This window comes from Hippocampus bargibanti, linkage group LG13, assembly GCF_051943395.1.
Source record: "Hippocampus bargibanti isolate YZ-2025 linkage group LG13, ASM5194339v1, whole genome shotgun sequence".
Taxonomy (NCBI): Eukaryota; Metazoa; Chordata; class Actinopteri; order Syngnathiformes; family Syngnathidae; genus Hippocampus; species Hippocampus bargibanti.
Genome location: NC_142746.1, coordinates 17553900 through 17575756, shown reverse-complemented (window position 1 = coordinate 17575756; position 21857 = coordinate 17553900). Strand labels below are relative to the sequence as shown.

Sequence of the window (21857 nt, the reverse complement as noted above, 5' to 3'; positions counted from 1 at the left end):
GGAGAAATCACATGGTTCCACTGGCTCCACATGAATTGTGTGATGCCCATTTTGACGTAAGTTACCAAACATGTTTCCTGGCCTGAAAGGATCAAGTATTGTGACAAAGTGCAAGTCGATAAGCAAAGGAACAATGGAAGACAATGGCAGGAAAAAAAGATGAAGTTACCTTGATAAACATGGGCTGTTGTCACATGTGGGAAGAAGTCTTTGTGGTGGAAGCGGGCGGTGAATCTCTTGGATATTCTTGGCACATGAGAAAGAATCTTTTCACATTTAGGCATCATACTCTCATAACTTCAAAGTAAGCTAAATCTGATTACATTGTAAGCATTTGAAAAATGAAGATTGCCCGGAGTAAATCTTATTGGTTGTAAACATATCAAGTAAGTATGCATGATGTAAGGAATTCCCATTTGGGTTGTCTGATTGACCGGGTTTTGTGAGAACTTAGTTTCTTTTGCAACTGACGATCTTCTTTTACTCCCCACCGCTGACAGCAAACATTAAAGGACAACCGACGCTGCCGGACAAGTTGTGTCCATAATTTGTAAAATCACTTCAAATGACGTTTACTGAGCATATTTTACAAATATTCCACTGCATATAGCTATATTTTACGTTTTAAGACTCGCACTGAATATTCAGGAAGTGTTGTTTTTGAGTTGGTGACGATACCGTTACGTCACGTCTGGAACGCCCCTGACCAAGAAAGCGACACACAATGCATTTTGGGTACTTTGTTTGGTCTGAAAACGTCGTGTTGATCCGTGTTGATGGCGAAATTAGAAGGAAAACACATAAATAATGCGATTGTGAATCGTTGTGTGTTGCACCAATACTACTATTTGATCCTAGTTGACACAAATACCCACTAGACAAATCAGCCCATTTCCAACAGTGGATGGGCGCCATTTTGTGCATTTTCTGGGATGCTATATTGGAGTCCTGACGGCTCGAATTGATACGGGAGGACTTCTTTAATCGATTGCAAACATTTATGCTTTCCTCTTCAGAACGATTTGAATCATATTCATAACTGGAAGAGTAACAAAAAAGCATCTTATCCGAATCTGAAGCCATTGTTTTGATTCTAGAGCAAGGCAAGACGTCTTGGAGTGACGTCACGAACAAGGGGGCGGGACCTTCTGAAACTGAAACTTTGGGACACTTCGTCATTTTGGTGTTTTTCATTTGACAAAAATATCAGCCTGCGTGTTTTGGGTATTTTAGATGCTATAAAACGTTTTTCTGATGTCAGTTAGGAAACAAAAAAATGGTGTCGGTTGTCCTTTAAACATTGATACAAAGCGACTCCTTGAACGAAGGAACCACAAAGAACCGATTTCTATTATTTCCATGGATCGAAAAACGAGGGTGCTTTTGTCTCTTCGAGCAATTTTAAATTTACTAGTTATTTCAGCTTTGGATGGTTTCCCAGTTTTTCATATGGTCTATTACTTTTGTATTTGCATTTATTGAACAAAAACCTTCAAGTGCCAGATTTAGCTAGCCTTGCAGGCAAGTTTCACACAGCTTTTGTTCTGCTCCAATACTGTTACTGTCTAAGCTACTTGGATTCTTATCCTCAGACAGTCACAGCACAATCTAGCATGTCAGCCTTCTATTCTTTGTCAGTGGAGCAGCGCCAAAATCTATCTCCTGATGAAATCTGAGATTACAGGGTCGGCTATGTGCGTTTCAGCTTTGATTAGAAGTCCTCCGTGCCCAAAAAGTCAAATGATGTCTCTTTTCTTTGTATTTGGTTTACTTTGCCAACATTGACAAGGGATATTTCAGGATTCCAACTAGTCACAACTCATGTTGGTTAAGACTCATTTTGTTTTTACAAAGACATAATTTTGTCATCAAGTTATTAATTTGGTCAGGCAGTGTATATATACGTCTGAATCACTCCACAGCTGCGAGTGTGGTGTGATTTACTACACGTCCACTAGAGGATGCCGTTGGCCAGGAAATAACCTGTGACTTGAAGAAGCTTTATAAGTACAGTGAGACCTCAACTTACAAACACCTTATCTTACAAACTTTTCGTCTTACAAACGTCAAATTTATGAAAATTAAACCTTATAATAAGCACTATTTTCATAATACACACCCACCACGGCTGGCGGAGTGACCTTCGGCGGAAGCACACGACCGAACAGCACCAGAGGTTAAGTTACCAACAGTCCTTATGGAAAGTGACGCTCCTTCCATAAGCCATCAACGACCATCAAAAAGGTAAATAAAACTTTATTTTACAGCAGTTTATTTCTTTAATTACAGTCATGTAATGCGCCTCTCTTTCCAAACAGCAATTCCCTTTGACCTTCGACCTCCGACGCCATTCCATCAAGCCATAAATGACCATCACAAATGTAAATAAAGTGACTTTATGATACAATGCAGTGTATTTCTTTCATTACAATACAATAGCACATTTATTATACATAGAATAAGGTATGTTGTGTGTAGTTTTCAGGCTTATTTAGTTGAAAAGTATATTTTATAGAAACCCGGGAACGGATTATTCCCATTTTAATGGTTTCCAATGGGAATTTTTTTTTTGAGATACACATTTTCGCCTTACACACTCTGTCTGGGAACCAATTAAGTTCGTAAGTTGAGGTCTCACTGTATAATGTTACTGATCTAATACGTAACTACATCACTCAATGTTAAGTATGGGATGGAATGATATAGCACTTGTGGCCACCGAGTATACATGTTAGGTAATGTGCAGATCCGCTGAATTATTTTTTTTAATTAAAGGTTTATGTCGATGGCTTGCTTTAGATCAGTCAGCACTGATAGACTGGATAAAAACCATATCTTTCATGAACTTATCCCTCGCATGCTTCTGTCTTTAAGTTGATTTTACCCTTATAGTGCCGAACTACGTCACATGAGAGAGACCTTTATGCTGTATGCTCACAAAATTATCTCCTCATCAAATTTTATTTGAACTGAGCAAACTTCTGTTTATTCAGCAACTGAGCGAGACCGGCTTCCATGTAGTGTACTCCAGTAAATCATAAAGACATCGGTCTACATTAACATTGATTTAGCATTGCTTTACTACTTAAGACTATGTGCAGCGTTAAGCCAAGTTCCTGATGAGAAGCAAAAAGAGTAAATGTTCCATGCCTCATGTGTGACAAGCAAGGCGGCCCTTTGGAAAAAATACACACGCATATACAGTATATTATTTTTCTGAAAACCCCATATTAGGTTGTCAAGAATTGCAGACACGCAATCAAAATGTACGTAGTGGCAATATTCGGAATCATTTTTTATGTGGTATGTTCGCTTCACCCATTTTTTTTATACAAAACACAGGGATAATATGTTTAATAATGTACGCCAAGGTGTATTGGATGGAGAAAACATGTCTCAAAAATATCCTTGACCAACTTTACAGACTGTATTTCAGAAAAAAGGTTTTTAAAATGTCAGTGCCATTGCCAAAGACGCCTCATCTCTCCTGGCATATTACTTTTTATTTTATTTGCTTTAATTTGAGAAACACATTGAACGTGGTATGTCTTGCAAAAATACTCAACTGACCTTGGCTGCTTTGCAGTCCTTCCATATCAAGTCAAAACTCAGTTTCAATATTCAAATACGTGATATCCTCCTTATCTCTCCATCGTTGCAGGCCACACAATATCACAGCTGTAACTTTAGGGTTGTCGGACACGTCACATTGGCCAAACCGCTGCCTAAATACATAATAGCCATCGGATATTCCATAATAAGGCGCTTGTTATTATAGCTCTGGAAGAGCTGCTTTTAAACAATATACTTGGGCAAGAAGTCTCAGCATTTATTTTTTTCCCCTTTTGGATAATGACACAATCCATTGTGCAACTGTATTTGAGTGTGCAGCTAAGAAACACAACTGTGGTTCAATGGGACGTCCCAAAGACGTGTTTTGCACAAAAGACTTCTGTTTTGGGAAATGGATACTGTTTTCATGTCTGCTTATGACATGCAATTTAGATAGCTCACTCGACTAAAATGGCTCACAATCAACAACTCCTGCCCTGAAAAATGCACATATATACACTTGTTTCTCCAAACGCCAACCGAGTGACTCTTTAGTCACAATGTTTCTGGAAATCAGCAAGTTTAGTCACTCGTCAATCATAGTTGGCGAAAACTGCCGCTAGTGACAAGAGCATACTGGCCAGAGCTAGCATACTAGCAGAGATAGTGAGCTTCATAAATAAATATATTGTGTTGTTTTAATAGCAGTTTTGTCAACCCACAATGGCTGAAGGAGGAGGAAAAATGTATTTTGTTGGAGATTTACTGTTCAAGCCGTTTTCAAGATGGACCTTTCAAGAAAAAATGGACATCATGAAGAAAGGTCGGTCAGTTATTTCCTGGCTAATTGTAGTAAATCACACCACACTTTTTTTCAGTGTGGATTGATTCAGACCTAGTACTACTGAAGGCCTTACGATGAAATCCACGGCCTGCCACTGGTCATATCAACTCCATACAGTACATAGGCTGATTCCAATATATAGAGGGGCGTTTTCGAAAATAATCTAAATTCCAACTTAAAAAACAATATAATAAAATGCACACTCCTAACCACTATGTAAGTAGAGTTTTTACACAGAAGGGAAACAAAAACATGAATTACAGCCCAGTTAAATGTTCATTCAAGAGGGGAGGCCACAAGTGAAACCACACGCTGACCCCTTAACACTTGTACCTGAACAGTTCAAGCTGTCCTCTGGTGTGCTAATCCGCCTAAAGTCCTCCATGAGAGGTCATGTCGGCCCAGAGGAGATGGACTGGAGGCAATGAGGCTGACAGCACCAACACAGCTGGCCTTTAAGGCTGAATAACCCCCCCCCCCTCCCACACACACACAAACTACTAACGTCCTCTTTTTAAAGTCTGATACTCCCCGCAGAGGGGAAAAGCCCACTTGTCTTATTCATTGTCCACCATGTGCTCACTCCACAAGAACCTTCGCTTCCAGGTAGAGAGTGTTCTGTACTGAGCATCTCATGAGTGTCTTTCAATAGACAATGGACCACACAAGACTGTTTTGTACTTCCATAAATACGTGAAACAATTATCACCAGATTGGTGTTTAATTTTGCACAAACAAAACTCTGAGTTTGTATTCCAGATGCCCATTGGCCACAGAAAAAATACACACTAGAGAGCAAATCATTTATTTCTCAGACTTACCGTATTTTCTGGTGTATAAGGCACACCCAAAAGCTTTGCTTTTCTTCAAAAGATGACCCTGCGCCTTACATGGCGGTGCTCCTTATATGTGAAGTACTAGTATTAAGTATTAAGCCACAACAAGTCTTGCAACTACTGTCAGCAGTCACGACTCCATTTTCCCGTGTAGACGAAGCAGTACGTAACCCCAGCCTCTACTGTAGTGCCTTATAATATGGTGGTGTGCTTTATATTTTGAAAACATTTACATATTTTTATGTTATATTTGAAAAAATAATAATTCATTGAAGGTGTGCTTTATAGTCCAGTGCGCCTTATACATGGAAAAAGTTTGAAAATACACCATTCTTTGGGGCTGCGCCTTATACTGCGGTGCGCCTTATACATCACAAAATATGGTATACAGTGATATCTTGGCTTACGAACTTAATTGGTTCCCGGACAGAATGTGTAAGGCAAAAAGTGTGTATCCCAAAAATTAATTTCCCATAGGAAACCTTTAAAATGAGAATAATTCGTACCCAGGTCCACATAAAACATAATTTTCTACTTTCTAATTTTCTAAGCCTTAAAACTACAAAAATATACCTTATTTTAAAGAAATAAACTGTACTGAATAATAAAGTCATTTTATTTACCGTTGTGATGGTCGTTGATGGCTTGATGGAATGGAGTGGCCGGTTTCATCAGCATTAAACACTTGATGAGGAACGTAACCTTCTCCTTTCACCATCTTGAGGAATGATCCCTTGTAGGAGCTTTCTCTGTGATCATTTTACCTAGTTCCTCATCAATTGTGGTCTGTTTAGCTGGGTTGATAGCTTTTTGCATCAAGTGTACAGATGGCTTGTGCGGGTTATTTGTGGAGCCTGATTAATGGGAATTTTAACCTTGCAGTCTACAGCCTTTGAACTATCGAAGTTGAAACAAGTCCAAATGTCACTGTTTTCTATGCATTTTGTCACTCTCTCTCTGTCGTCTGCCTGTCTCTTTTATGTTTAAACCCCCTCCCCTCGCTGCTACGTTCTTGACCAATCACATGGCTTTAACCGACAACTCGTGGCAGGGAATAGAGGACCAAAACAAGCCGGCTGCCATTTTCTTGTTAAGAGAACAGGCTCGTTCGCTAAAGACACATCACTCATTGTGGCAGCTCCGTGTGTATCCCGAAAAAGAATTCGTATACCGAAGTTAAATTTTCATAAACATAACGTTCGTAAACTGAAAAGTTTGTAAGCCAAGGGGTTCGTAAACCAAGGTATCACTGTATTGTCTTTTCATTTCCTCGGTGAATTCATAAATATCAACAAGTTGACATTCATTCATTCATTGTTTTCGATCCGCTTAATCCTCACGAGGGTTGCGGGGGGTGCCTTCGGGCAGTAGGCGGGGGGGACCCTGAACTGGTTTCCAGCCAATTGCAAGCCAAACAGAGATAAACAACCACCTGCGCTCACACTCACACTTCAAGTGCAATTTGACATTTTTGGGCAATTTTCAACCAGGCAAACCAGATTCAGTAATTCTGTTTCCCTCCTATCAGAAACAAAATTTGTGGATTCGGAGTGATTGTAACAAGATAATATAGGGCAAATGTTTGCAAATCACTCCTCCGATTTTTGAAGAATGAGAACTATAAACTGAAGGCTTTTATTCTGAGTGATATTCTCCTTAAAGCAAGACTTGACACCTTATATAGAGGGAGCTAAAGGTCGAATCGGTACCCATTTATTATACCTAGGTAAATGAAGGCGGTGAGAAAATGTCACGAGTGTTAAATCCTCCATTCCTGTTTCTCCCTTTCTGCTCTTTAGGTTGAACTTGCATGATATTTACGGATGTCAAGGTGGAAAAAAAATCGAGACCATTTCATGTTTGACAGTGAGATCAGCAAGTGATGCTGGTTGATGTCATGCGCGGGGGCAGATAGAGGTCTGCTGCCTTTATTGGTTATACATCTCTCCAGTTGTCGTCTTTAAAGCACTTATGTAAACCCCACGAGGATCAAGTATCAGCACAGGTATTTGAAAACATGCAGCAAATCTGCTATTGGATTCTGTATCTGAGTCTTGAATTATTTATGAATCTCCATGTTTGGAGGGTAAATAAATTTTTTGATGGTGTGGCTGATGAGTGTATGTCTTGGACCCAAATGGCTTCTTTGCTACTCATCTGCTGAAGCCAAAAGCACAGGCGTGTGATAGGATAGCGACATTTCGGGGGCCGAAATAAAAAAAATGGATCCCAGTGAAAAAGTTGTGAATTTCAGCAGAGGAGTAAAGGCCAATAATGTGCCATAATATAGTCCTTCTCTCCAAGGCCAGGTCTGACGCAGGGAGCCTGACGCTCGACGGGACGGCACAAAGCAGGTCTGTGTGGAGAGCCAACAACAGAAACTCTGTCACCCTGCTACACTGCATGGAATCCCTTGAATGCCGTCACAGGCAGCATCCCACAACATTTCAGTTAATTGATGAATACTCATTACGTTTTATTAGCAAGTCAAATGTCATGCACTTGATGAACATTACCTTTCCTTTTAACGACACTCAATAAGTAGTTGGGAACTGAGGAGACTAAGGGTTAAATGTCACTACTGTGTGTTTTCATGGAGTACAACATTTTATCAGTGGCGGACCATCAAGGTCTGCAAAGCCTTCTCTGCTGGCCTAAAAATATCTAAATCATGGACTGATGTTAATTATATTTTCTCCATGAATTCTTAGTAATAATTCCAAATTGTCTTTAAGCTTCCTTTCATTGCTTTCCCCCTGTTGCGCTGCTTGCAGATGTGTGTTTATGTATTTAGGCATTTAACCAATCACATTTCAGCCATCATTTGTTACCAGGGTCAGAAATCTACCTGGATGCCTTCACAATCAGTTCTGCAAGCTCTGGAGCATAAAAATCTATGGCGAGGAAACAGTTGCTTTAACCAATCAGAGTTCAAGTTGGCAACACCAAGGCCTACTGGAAGGCGCTTGCAACGTCGGAGTTTTCGCAAATTATGATTGGCTAGTCACATGATTGGCTCATCACTAGCCAATAATAGTATCACTAGCCGCTAATAATAAGTGCATACTGGCATGGGCTAGCACACTCCAGCATATCTGTAGCGAACTGCATAAGCAAATATATTGTGTTGATTTAATAGTGGTTTCATCAACCCACAATGACTGAAGTAGGAGAAGAAATGGATTTGGTTGCCGATATACTGTTCAAGCCATTGTCAAAACGGACTTCTCAAGAAGACTTGGACATCATTAAGAAAGGCCGGTCAGTTATTTCCTGGTACCCTCTAATGGACTTGTAGTGAATCACACCACCGTTCTTTCAGTCTGCATTGATTCAGACGTAATTAATTAATTACTTACAGACGGAACAGTGATTAGATATATGTGTGTAATAAAAAAATGGTCAAGGATCTCGCAAAGAATGGCATCAGGCAGTAAGTTCATAGCATGCAAAACAGTGATAAACAATCACAGCAACGTAGAGCGAGACTTCATTTCTTTCTTATGCCTCTGCACAAGTTTTTCTTGGCAGTCCGAAGCAAGTAGCATCATGCCATCAACTCTTCCTGCCAGCTGGGCGCCCTCTCACTCCCTGCTGTTAGTGATTGATGACCGCCGGCATGAACATAACCACTGAGGAACACTCACAGTACTGACCAACACCAAACACTACAGGATTTGTCATGATAAGAGGAGGCCTAATTAGATTTACTTGCCATTTGGTGAGAGATTCATAAATCTCTCACCAACTAAACTGGTTATATTGTGAACTTAAGTCCTGGAGTGAGTGTTGTTACCATTCAAGACATCTACAATTAAAACAACCACAGTATGAGAGTACAACCTAATAGTAGTAGAGGTTCATTTGTTGTTCAATGGTGACTCTAATCATGTTGGTTTGATATGATGATAGGTCCCTGCTGTAAGGTTGTCCTGACTGATTATGGTCTATGACTGGCCCGATTGCCCCATTTGCCCTGCTATCACCTCATCAGCATAACTAAGCCTACGTGGTAACGATCTCAGATGTGTGTTGTAAGCACGAGGGTTTTACTGTTTTATAAAAATAGCTTCTTTTACTCCCTTTTCAAATCATCTAATTTCTATTTCACTAGGATTTTAACCTCATTGTCGTCAAATTAGTGGTTGCTAGCTTTTAGGTGCATATGTACTGCAGATTGAGGCCCACTAGTATTATCCCTGCAATGGTGTTAGTCTTTTTTGAGAATGTGTTTAGTCTCCCCAATGTATTTCTCTTTATAACCTTCATTTTTATAATGTATTGAATAAACTACATTACTTTGTTTTTCATTTGGCAGCCTGTCTTTTGGATGCACTAATGTTTGTCCTAAAGTGTTTATCGGTTTGAAATACATATTTCATATTTTGTGTTGCCTAAGGACCCTTTGTAGTTTTTAAAACAGCTGTATTGAATGTGAATGGTTGTTCCATTCTGAGTTTGAAAGTTTGGATCCAACTGTGGACTTTGCTCCTCTGCTTGTGATTTTTCTTTGGTATGAATCTAAGTGTCATTGTTGTTCGTCTGGCAATTGCTTGGCAACTTGTCAAGAGTTGGCTCCAGAGCACCTGTAACTCGAGTGGGGATTACTGCTATCGATGATGGATGGATACATCTCATTTATTTTGCTGAATGTTACTATACGTTTTCCTTGTTCATCTCCAAATGAGATATGTGGTTTGAGAACATATTCCTTGGTTTATTCTAACTGCTATACTAACATTACAGACCATTAAAATAGGCGATATTGGATCACTAAAGCAATGACATTTATGTTATTGTACTTTTTTAGGAGCAAGTTCAGCATGCAAATGGTTTTAAATTGTTATTGCAAGCTCAAAAGTTGGACATAACGGTGCTTTAAAAGATTAACTTGTGGAACGTCCATCCCTGGCCTGGCTACAATTCAACTACGTTGCCAACTGTGGCCATTACATCGGATTTTATTGACCATAATGACAGCATTACATTGACTGGATTTGCTGCAGTAAAAATATTGTTTCATGGAGTGAGCATGTCTATGTTCTAAGCTCCTAAGAAAATACATCCAAAGAGATTATGTGTGAAAAACGGTTTGCTTTCACTACAAATATTGGTTTTAATAATTTGGTAAATATGTTGTCATGCCAAAGTATTTGCCCTGGAATTATATGGTGGAAATGCAGAAAGACGAAAACTAAAGACACCGCCAGTGAGATAACAAAGAGTAACTGACTGTGGGAATGTAAAACGGTGAATGTAATTTACTCATCATTTTCTATCTGTAGATTTCCTGGATGTGGGTGGGGTAAAATACTGCGCAGAATAATCTACATGAATTTCTTGTTCGGTATTGGGGATGACTGCAACATTATTCCTGAGTTCAGGATAAGGTTTTTCTTGACACATTGTCCGTTTTTGCACAACACTGTGAAACAACCCATTTTGCCTGTTACAGTGAGCAGCGCAGAACATTTTCAGGGTTGAAAACTCCCTCACCTTGAGTCCCTTCTTTTCTTAATCCACCTCTCGTAAATGTGTAACAACCCTTGTAAATGACTCATAAATGTCGCTGGAGTGTCTGTGTTTTAGCAGACAAACTCTAGATTGGTGGATTACTTTGTTGGATAATCTAAACTCCAAAGTAAACACTTAATAAATCTTGCCATTCATTTCAAATAAGCATATTTGGATTTTACTAGAATATGAACACATTCCAGCACACAACCTACCCTAAAAATGTTCAGACCAAGACAAGTGACTCTGTTTCACATTTTTTTTATGAAGAAAATGTGTTACTTAACTACTTGCATGGTTTTAACAGAAGCCTGGATCACGTGTAGTGTAACATATTTTCACCAGGGGACTGCACAGTACAGTATACCAGTGCATGCTGGGTAACTGCGCTCTTTGTTAATAACATAATGAACATAGGATTAAACACACAAATCCCAAATAAGCCACCTAAACATGCCCGGAATACCTCATCAGGGTCGTCCTAACCTGATCCCAGTCAGTCATACCCATCTCATCTGACTCCATGCAAGAGCAGTGGGGAGTTCACACCCACATTTAGAACGTCACTGAGTGGGAACTAACCCCACATTGGTGACATAGACCACTTAACAGGAAAGAGAACATATGGAATGAAGTAAAGCTGTACACATGCATTTGTTGACCGTATACAGTATCTGCCTGTTTATCTATCCTTGGTAAAAAAAAAATTGGTGAAGCAAACTTCCCAAGGTTACACTTACATCTGAAGGGCGACTAAATAGAAAGGCAAACAGTGATTATGAGGCTCCATTTATGAGTCAAAGTGGAGTGCTGCATGTTTGTGTACAGTGTGAGTCCATGAATGTGTGTATGTGTGCACGTGTGTGCTTTGTGATCCAACATTCTGACATCTTTCTATTTTATCTTTTTTTTCCACAAAGCAAAAAGATGTGGTTCCCTTACATGATTAAAGCCTTATTTAATTATTTAATTTAATAAATTGATGGAATTGGATCAAACCAACACAATTCAAATTCAGCCCCCCCCCTCTCCCCAAACAAAACCAAGGAAAACTCAAAATCCAGTGGTTAGCACGTCAGAGTACAGTGGTACCTGGTTCAATTCCAGCTCCAGCCTCCCTGTGTGGAGTTTGGGTGTTCTCCCCAGGATTGCATGGGTTTTCTTTGAGTATTCAGGTTTCCTCCCAAACAAAATAACCTAGAATGGAAGCAGGAATACACATAAGATATAATATTGAATAGATGATTAGTTATCACTTGCCTATAATTTGTGATATAATTTTCTGAACCGTTGTACTGTTGTATGATGTGTCAAAACAGAACAATTGATCAGAATTGTTACAGTACTGTTTTAAAGTCAATGGAGCCTTGATGGCTAACTACCTGAAAATATTTCTTATTGTGTGTCTTGCTTGTCATGCAATTCGTCATTGAAAAAATGAGCATTTATAGGTCAAATAAATTCCAAGAAGTGAGGGAATAGTTCAAAAAAATAACCAAAGTTGTCAGTACAGACGCTCCCCAGTTTACTAAAATTCGAGTACACACGGTACATAGGAACATTTTTGCGTGTACAGTATGTCGAAAAATATTCGGACAGAGACGCTGTAAATTAGATTTTGTCCGCGCTTTATTACGTCCTAGCTCGCTCGCGATTGGCTGTCCTGTGCTCCACGCACACACACCCTCGAGCTTTTAAAGGCTGGACGTTTACGTGACTGACACTAAGGCTGACCAACCAGCGCCTGGCTATGCTCTAAATTGTTGCAACGAGTACCGGCCGATCCACCGACCTCGCTTACGATTGGCTGCATCGTGTTTGTGGGCGGGAAGGAAATCCCTCTTTCCAGTTGACACGCCAGGAGTACGCGACGCACAACAAAAAGTAATGGTGGAATTACGTGCCAGCGGCTTCAGTAATGGCTTACTGAAAACCCAAGTATATATGACGTCGTACTACAGTAGGTGTACATTTATTTTACGACTCTTAGAGCGTCTATGTTTTATACTTCCCCGTTCAGTGTTTGACTCAAACATAAATTCCATACCAAATACAGTATCGCACTGAAGCAACTTACGAACAAATTCACCTTACGAACGACCTCTTGGAACGTATTTCGTTCGTAAGGTGGGGAGCGTCTGTACCGCCTTCAGGATTGAATTAAAACTGTTATATCAGGTCATCAGAGGTGAATTAATACAGTCCCAAAAGTCATGAAATGCATGATGGATCAGATAAACATGCCATACAATAGTTATTATAATTGTTGAATATATATGCTAATAGCATACCTTAAAAAATGAATGAAGGCAGCACTGCCTTGCGTTGTGGTGTGCCATATTCCCTCGGGGACTGAGGTTAGTTGCACAGAGGGTCTTTCTCCGCAGCACATGGGTCTCTTCAGCCAATGTGGATTTAGTAAATTATGTGGGATGTCAGGGCCCGACCACAATTTATCCTCAGGGGAGAATACTTGAGGGGGACACAGAGAGGCTTCAGCTTTCAGAGCAAAATAGCAAAATCATCCAGTTAATAATCACACTTATGGATTTCACAAGTGTTTATGAATGTGTTCATTGGATTCCGAAGGACTATACTATTTGGGGTAATTTACAACACAGCCACGCATTAATATTTATGAATTGGTGATCAGTCCAATTATTCAGGCCATATACTGATTCATAATTAGAACAGAACTGCCCATATCATGAGCCCACATTAAATGTGATACGCACATTATATTCCAGACACATTTTAACAGGAAAATGACTGAAAGATTATCCTGATTATGCTTAGCTGTGGAATGTATTAAGAATTTTCTTTTCTTGCCTAGAAAAACAGTATGGAGTCGGCTATGGTAAATGTTATACACCTGCAATATTTAAATCACTATGTGTGTAAAAAATGTAGTTATTGGTGGTTTACGTAGAAATGTGGGGTATATAAACTTCACTGAATTGTTTATTTTTCCACTTATTTTATACTTACACTGCTTTCCTATTTTGGGCAAATATCTGTGCCTTATTTTCCGGTGTATAAGGCGCAGGGAGTATTAGGCGCACCCCCAATGAATGATATTTTTCAAGCTTTTTCCATATATAAGGCGCACCGGACTATAAAGAGTATATATATTCAACGAATGCTAAACATTTTCCAAATATAATATATAAATATATAAAAGTTTTCCAATTACAAGGCACACCACATTATAAGATGCTATAGTAGAGGTTTGGGTTAGGCACTACTTCTTCTACAGTGGGAAATGGCAGCTGACAGTAGTTGCGAGAGCTGTTGTGGCTTAATATCACTTCACATATAAAGCACACCTGCGTATAATAATAATAATAATAATAATAATAATAATACATTTCAGGGTCGTCTTTTGAAGAAAATGAAGGCTTTTGGGTGCGCCTTATACACAGGAAAATGTGATACTTTTTATTCGATTGGATTGGATTAGCCTTTATTAGTATTGCAGTGGAGAAATTTACATTTCACAGCAGTTAAGTTATGAAAGGAAGTGAAAAGGAAAGAGGGAAGTAGAAAAAACAAAATACAGGAGCTGCTGTAAAGGCAGCCACTCTCGCGGCACCATCTTGAAGTCAAACAAAAATAAAATAACAAATAATGTGACACAACACAAAACACACAGTCATTCAATTTTAAGCACTTTATGCACACTTTTTGTTGTATGAAGCACTTCTCGATAAAAGAGGAGAGGATCAGAGCTTCCTTTTCACCTATTCATTCCCCTTTGGGGAGAAAAAGCATCGTTACTATTTCCTTTAGGATGTTGATTATTCAAGGATGTCCGACTGTTCAAAACATCTAGTCTGACAAATTGCACCAGGATAGTTCAAGTCACATTAATTATACATGTACAGGTTGGGTGAGAAGTAGGCCTCCCAACTTACAATTCTGAAACTCCATTGGAAACAATTACTTTTACTTTTACTTTTTTTCAATCACGTGCCGTCGCTCCAGGTGGCTGGAGGAGGCCAGTTAGAGTGCTGCAGGGCAAGTGCCTGTATGGTATGCATGTCGGCTGCTTAAGGCTGTTCAGAGGCAAGAGGAGCACATTGCACACCTGCGGTCCCTCTGCTTAGTTCTGTTTGCTTTGACACCTCACATGCTGTTTCCTTCAACAACAGATCTTTCAACCACGCAACCCCCCCCCCCCCCCCTTTGCACATGCATCGCCACCTGTTAAGCAAACTCCCACTCATTTTTTTTTTACTTCCCCCTTTGTGTCTCGAAAACCAAAAGCAAAATCCCAAAACTTCCCTGTCATTACTTTTTATTTTGCTTGGACCATTTTAGCAAATAAAGTACGAGTATGTGCCTCAAGCACGAGTATGTAACCTCAAGCAAACTACATGTGGAACATCAAGTTTGTTGAGGAGTGTGTTGAATCATGAGTGACTAAGCTCTTTGTTTGATCCATAAACCAATGACCCAGTTTTCATCACATTTGTTCAAATAAAGCCATTTTTACACGCCAAAGTTCCACATTTACTATAATGTAAAGTTTTTTTGAAAAAAAGTATTTTCTTCATTACCAATCCACAAATCATCATTAAGTCAACAAAAATCAGCAAAACACTGAGGAACATGTACAACTCTACATGTATATTTCATGTTTATAGTTTTGTTATTTGTACACTTACCTCGACTAACTTATACATACTATCCATATGTACAAATATATTAGTATATCACATTAAGTACTACAAACATTTACATTTACAAACTACGACTTTTAGTACTACAAACATTTACTTTTACATGCATGCATATACAGTAAAGTCTCGTTATATCGATATTCTCGGGAGTCGGAAAAAATATCGATATAACCGGACTATCGATATATCCGATCCTGCGGCATGTAAATTTTCTCCTTGCGTTCATAGAAATAGTATCGTAATAAGCAGTACTATCGATATAACCGATATCTTTATTTCTTGATTCTGCACTATGTACAGTCTTGTTTATAGAACGGTTTTTGCACATCTACATTTGCACAGTATACAGTTGACATTTTTATTTTGTTATGCTTAGAATATCTTGTTTTCTATCCTTTCACTCCCACCCCAACCCCATCCCTCTTCAATTGCTGCTGTGGACTGCAAATTTCCCCATTGCGGGACGAATAAAGGTATTCTGATTCTGATTCTGATCGATATAACGAGACTTTAATATATATATATATATATATATATATATATATATATATATATATATATATATATATATATATATATATATATATATATATATATATATATATATGCTCATGTGCATACACCTGTACAGGGCGGATTGTGAAGTATATGAGGGAAATCGGCTCTATCCTTCTCTCACTTGTGAAAAAGACAAATTGATGAGGCCGCAGCTCCAATCATCTTCTCCAATAATGGAGTTAGAGAACGTGGCCTCCTTCGATTCAATGTCCCCGATCTTCCTGAAATATGTACAAAGTTTTGGTGCAGGGGGAAGATGAAATTCTTTCTGAAGTGACGCTGCCAAACCTTCCCAGCAGAGCCTCACAATAGGTTAGTATTTGTTTTGTTTTTGTTGGAAGACACTTCCACAAGTCCCTGACAGTCCTTCAGAGCATCCACCTGGATTCACCAGTGACCCTGGCATGTCACCTTTGACCTCTCCAAGAGTGACTGAGCAGTATGTTGTCCGTTGGTGTTAATCTGATGCTTAGATAGACTCCCCGCTTCTCAAAAAAGGGACAACATGACAGGGCAGGTCACCAAAGGGAGATGAAAACAAAGAGTCCCATTTCACAGAGCCTCTATCAATCAAACATCTTACTATCACACTCACACGACCCACAGGAATCCCAGCGGCTTCAAAGAAACACAGGAGGAATTTTTCCAACATTCATGGGATAGACTTGTTGTCGATCTGTATTGGGGTTTTGTGTCCTTTGTTGGCACTTGACACAAGTCAGTGAGGCAATCAAGACTCTGGGGTATTTCCCATTATACAAGTAATGCAGTAATCCAGGGGGCACTGTCTCCATTTTCTGTCATAAAACAAGTGTTGGCAAGTTCTGAGACATTCCCAGACATAAATCATGGGAACTTGATTTTGTTGAATGAAAAAAATGTCTGTAGAGTGACAGAGAAAGACCAAATCAAGGGGCAATAACCTTTTCGAAACTAAAAGTAACTTTTGGGGTACTGAATGATGCCAAGGACTACCAGTTTCATACAAACGTCTGAGATAACACGGTTGTTCAAATGGTCTTTACTGATATGTTATTAGCAACTCTTATGGTAATAATATTAATCCGCGTTGCCAACCAAAGGTTTAGACACTCATTCAGAAGCACTAGAAAGTATGGCCAAACTTTTGAGTGGTCGTGTTAATGTTCCCACACAATAATAATGAAAACTGCTTGCACAAAGTGATGACGATTGATATGCATCACCTTTTTTTTTTCAATCTTCTTCTTTTCCTTTCAGTTTTTCCCTTCAAGGGGTCGCCACAGCGAATCAGTGTCCTCCATCTTCAGAGGTTTGATTCATATGTTTTTTTTAATAAACACATGTAAGTGTTTAGCGTTTCATCTATTACAATAGCAGGTCTGTGGGGTACTCATGAAGTCAGCCTTGGGGGCTCCCTGGTGCCCATGGGCACCATGGTCTAGTATTTGAAGTCGACTGGTTTCTTGTACAGCAACAGTTTAACAATCCACTTTTCAAATCTTAAATCTGCTTTGGAAGGTGTTTAAGTATTTGTAAACCATAGGCTGATTGTTGTGAAATAGCCGTAACTCCTTATGTAATCGTTTGAATTCCGCAATATAATCATCCGTTCATTATGTGGGATTACGTTGGTATATCTGAGCACCGATTAAAGCAGGATTGGTCGATATCTTGACGTTTGGGCAGGTGAAGCGGCAAAGATGATGATGAAATAGGATGACAATTGTTTTTAAATTCAGATAACGTGACGACTGTTAGAGTCAGCAGAGCATTTTCGTCAAAAATAGATTTTTATCATTGTTCACAATTGTATAATTAGCTTTTGAAAATGTGCAATAGGTTTCATTTTATTCTTGTTTTACTTAATGTAAATTGAATCGCGATATTGAGGTATCTGGGCTCCATTAGTCATCCTGACGTGACATGTTGACGTCAGCAGCATGCGGAAGACAGTAAAGGATGGAGCAACAACGTTTCTGATCAGTACGTCTGAATTCACCTCATCGGATTGTCTGAATTCGCCTGATCGGATCATTTAAAATCATCTGATCAGGCCGTCTGCAGTCACCTGATCGGATCGTTTAAAGTCACCTGATCAGACTGACAGATCGCCTAAAGTCAGCCTGAACTTGTGTCTTCCCAAAAGTCAGCCTGGAACCAGAAAAAAAGTTACCGTGCATACCTCCATGTGTCCTACCTTCAGGTGGTCCTTGTATTCACCATTTTGAAAAGTAAAAAGGCAAAGTAAAATGCAAATATGCATATCTGCTTGCGATTACATGCCTTACAAGATTAGCCACCTTGCATTTACTACCTAGCCATGCGGCCTTACCTCAACAGTGCACCTGTCACCAGTGGGCATCTGTGAGTGGGGGATGCGGGGTGGGCCTTGTCTGCCAGCAGAACATTCCTGAGGAGAAGTCACCCAATTAATCCCTTGAGTTTACACCTGACATTCACCCCCCCACCCCACCCCACCCTTCCTGTCGTATTTCCATTGTAGCTCCTTGCTCCCCCCCTCCTTGCACACCACTTAATCACATCTTTTCTTTTCATTACTGCTCAGGCTAAACTGGGATATTGCTACGTCAAAGCTGGACACTGTGAGAACAAGAAATAAGGAAATCCCTCCCAGAATTTAGAACAGGAGCTTGGAATTTCGCCAAAGATTAAAAAATAAAAGCAAATATTCTTATGTCCAACATCCTGTTTATTTAGAAAAAGAATAAAAAAGTAAAATAGGCTATTCTGCCATTTTCTATTACGTGTTATTTTTGCTTGAGTACTACAATGTTTCTGTTGAATGAGGATTTCAGCAGGAAAGCCATTGACACTTTAACTCTTGTTTAATTGCTCTTCATCTCTCCCATGTGTCACAGTCCCAATTTGAGCTCCTAAACTCAGGATGGAGTTATCGGACTTTTCTCTACAAATTTAACTGATATAAAAACTCATCAATACTGCAAGCTATCATCTGAATCAGTAAACAATTACAAGGAGGGAGGACATGAGTGTAGTGGTGGAGGGCATAAGACTGCAATGCTATGTCCAATGTGTGTAGAGTTTATCTAGTCTTGTAATGTACTGTATGTAATTGGCCAACTTTTAAACCCATCACATCAATGCCAAAAATATTATTTTCAAGAGGCCCTGTCATGCACTCTTAAAACTGACATCGCTTTTCTCACAATGATCGTGCCCCAGGGTACAGTTACGATGGGGGGTTGGGGTTGGGGGGCTTCCCCAAACCGCTCCCATAACGTTGGAATCAACATTTCAAAAAGAGGAATAAAAATATCACTTGGTAGTTGGGTCCGTAATAGAAAAACATCATTTTAGGGTTGCAATGCACACCACATCTGCTTCTTTGCAACCCATTTACCCTTTTTGCTTAAATTTCCAGCTATGAGATCCTGACATCTCAACACTCCAGAGAAAACGTATTGACCTCACATCCTTACAACATGATGGTTGTGGTTCTTTGCCCATCTTTGGATTCTGCTGTAGTAATGTGGTGTGCGTAATATTCGAAAAACCTTTATATACTTCTATATTTTATTCGGAAAACTATTTTTATTCATTGAAGGTGCGCCTTATACTCCAATCCGCCTTATATATGGAATACGTTTGAAAATACACCATTCATTTGGGGTGCGCCTTATACTCCAGTGCGCCTTATACATGGGAAATATACGGTATTTCTTTTTTTCCACATTGATATAAATGCCAAATCCATGAACACAAATCATGACAGTCTCATTAGGTCCACATTTAATGCTACTTCCTGGAATGCAATATCCTCAATTAATTTCCCCAAGCTTAGCAAGTTGAAGGGAAGTTAAGAATAGAGGAGAACATGATGCCCCTGGGATTGAGAAAAATCGACAATTAAGAATAATCAGGACTGAAAGCTAGGAGGAAAATGTATACTTTATAGTCTGAACCGTAAAGTAAATTCCTCCCACAAATACAAATTGAGGAATAGATACGCAATATTGTTACCCCCGATGTAAAAGCTTGGCCAAAACAAACTGAGGCCAAAACCAAAACCTCTGAAGATGGACGATACGGATTCGCTGTGGCGATCCCCTGAAGGGAAAAGCCAAAAGGAAAATAAGATTGTTTCCCCATATATTGGGTTAAAAGAATTGGATTTGATTGGATTGGATTAGCCTTTACTAGTCTCACAATGGGGAAATTTACATTTCACAGTTATGAAAGTAAGAGAAAAGGAAAGAAAGACATAGAAAAACAAAATACAGGAGCTGATGGAAAGTCAACCACTCCCACGGCGCCATCTTGAAATCAAAACAACAACAAAAACTAAACTGTATTACACCCCTTGCCTAATGTCATCTTGGATAGGCACTTACCTCCTTCCATCATTTGGACAAACACTGTCGAAAATGAATGCCAGTCACTGACACAATTTAAACACACATCTCACATCTGAAACTTCAGATTTATTACCTGAAGCTATCTAACCTGCTCCAACAGGTGCCAGCCAATCTTCTGTGATGCCAACTGGATCCCCAAAAGCCACACCAGGTTGTCTGCGTGGAAGTGGTGAGTCCAAGGCTTTGCTGCCACTGTTTACCTACAGAGCAGAGCCCCTATGAGGGCCTGTGGTGGGGATAGTAGTCAGGCCAGAGGCTATTAAAGCTCTGATGGATTTTGACAGTAATTTCTTCATGGGGCAGGCCAGTGGTAAATTCGGGTGCCTGCTCTTGTCCATTAAAGCACACAAACTGTGCCCACAAGTCTTACTCAATAGTATCTGTGCTCAGGGGGTTTGTTTGTGCTTGTGTGACGGAGCGAGGTGAGAAAAAAAAACGGGGGTCAAAGAGTTGGGGATGGGGAGACCTTGCCAATTGTGCAAGCCAAAATGTATGGACAGCATACTCCATCGGTTTGGGAAAGAATCCAAGCCACCACGGGAACATATAACCATACCTTGACACATAGCCAACTCGTAAAAAGGTGTTTATGTGAACCTCAACTAAAACGGAGAACAAATCATAGATGACAAGACCTGATCTTTGTTGGCAACGTAGAAATCCCAGACTTACCGGTAAGTTGACGAGAAGTTTGAGAACAAGCTGCTGAGAATTAATTACGAAGAAAAAAAGAAATCATAGCCCATTGTGGGATTGCATGGCTGTTTGGAAAAGACACATTTGGTTCCTGGAATTGAGATTAACTCAACTGGAAACACTGTAAAAGGATCAACCAGTTGGAACATTAATTAAATTAATCAATCACCTTAAAAGCACTTAGTCTCCATATTTGCGATGAAAAGCTAAAACGCGCGAACATATAATTGTTTTTTTGTGTGTGTTTGTTTTGTGACTGTAGATAGTTTTTAACTCATTCACTGCCAGACGTGCAAAAATGTATCCACTCCAGTGCCAGGGTTTTTGTCATTGGCACTTTAATTCCAGAACCCACAGAATATTGAGCTTTAGGACTACATAATCATTCAATGTAGAGTAAGAAACATGAGACTCATTTCTTTAATCAGAAAAAATTAATATCTAAATTATATAGATCGGGAGTTATATGAGATTGAAATTAGGGCGGTTGTCCAAAATACAATGCAATACATATTGGTTTTTATAGCGCTTTAACAACAGCTGACGCTAGAACAAAGTGCTAACATGGAAAACAAGGGAAATGCAGCCCCCTTGTGGAATAATGCTAGAGGCCATGGCCAGCGCTTTATCTGCACCCAGACAAGATAAAACAAAACCCGAACAAATTCGAGAATGGCGCTCTACGTCATATTTTCAATTCCCGAATAAATTTGTCAATGGCAGTGAATGACTTAAAAATCACTAGTTTATTGATACTTAATCCCTCGTCTCAATCGAAATCGCACCAGACTAAATT

At 39.5% G+C, this 21857-nt stretch overlaps 1 long non-coding RNA gene across 1 annotated transcript; it reads right to left on the bottom strand.

Annotated features, from left to right (window-relative positions):
* LOC148889558 (uncharacterized) lies at positions 1–11941 on the bottom strand. The gene is made up of 3 exons (XR_016116845.1): positions 11839–11941; positions 170–246; positions 1–82 (listed from the first exon to the last, which is right to left on the bottom strand). It is a non-coding gene; the product is annotated as an uncharacterized LOC148889558 (long non-coding RNA).
* Between the last annotated feature and the right edge of the window lie 9916 nt (positions 11942–21857).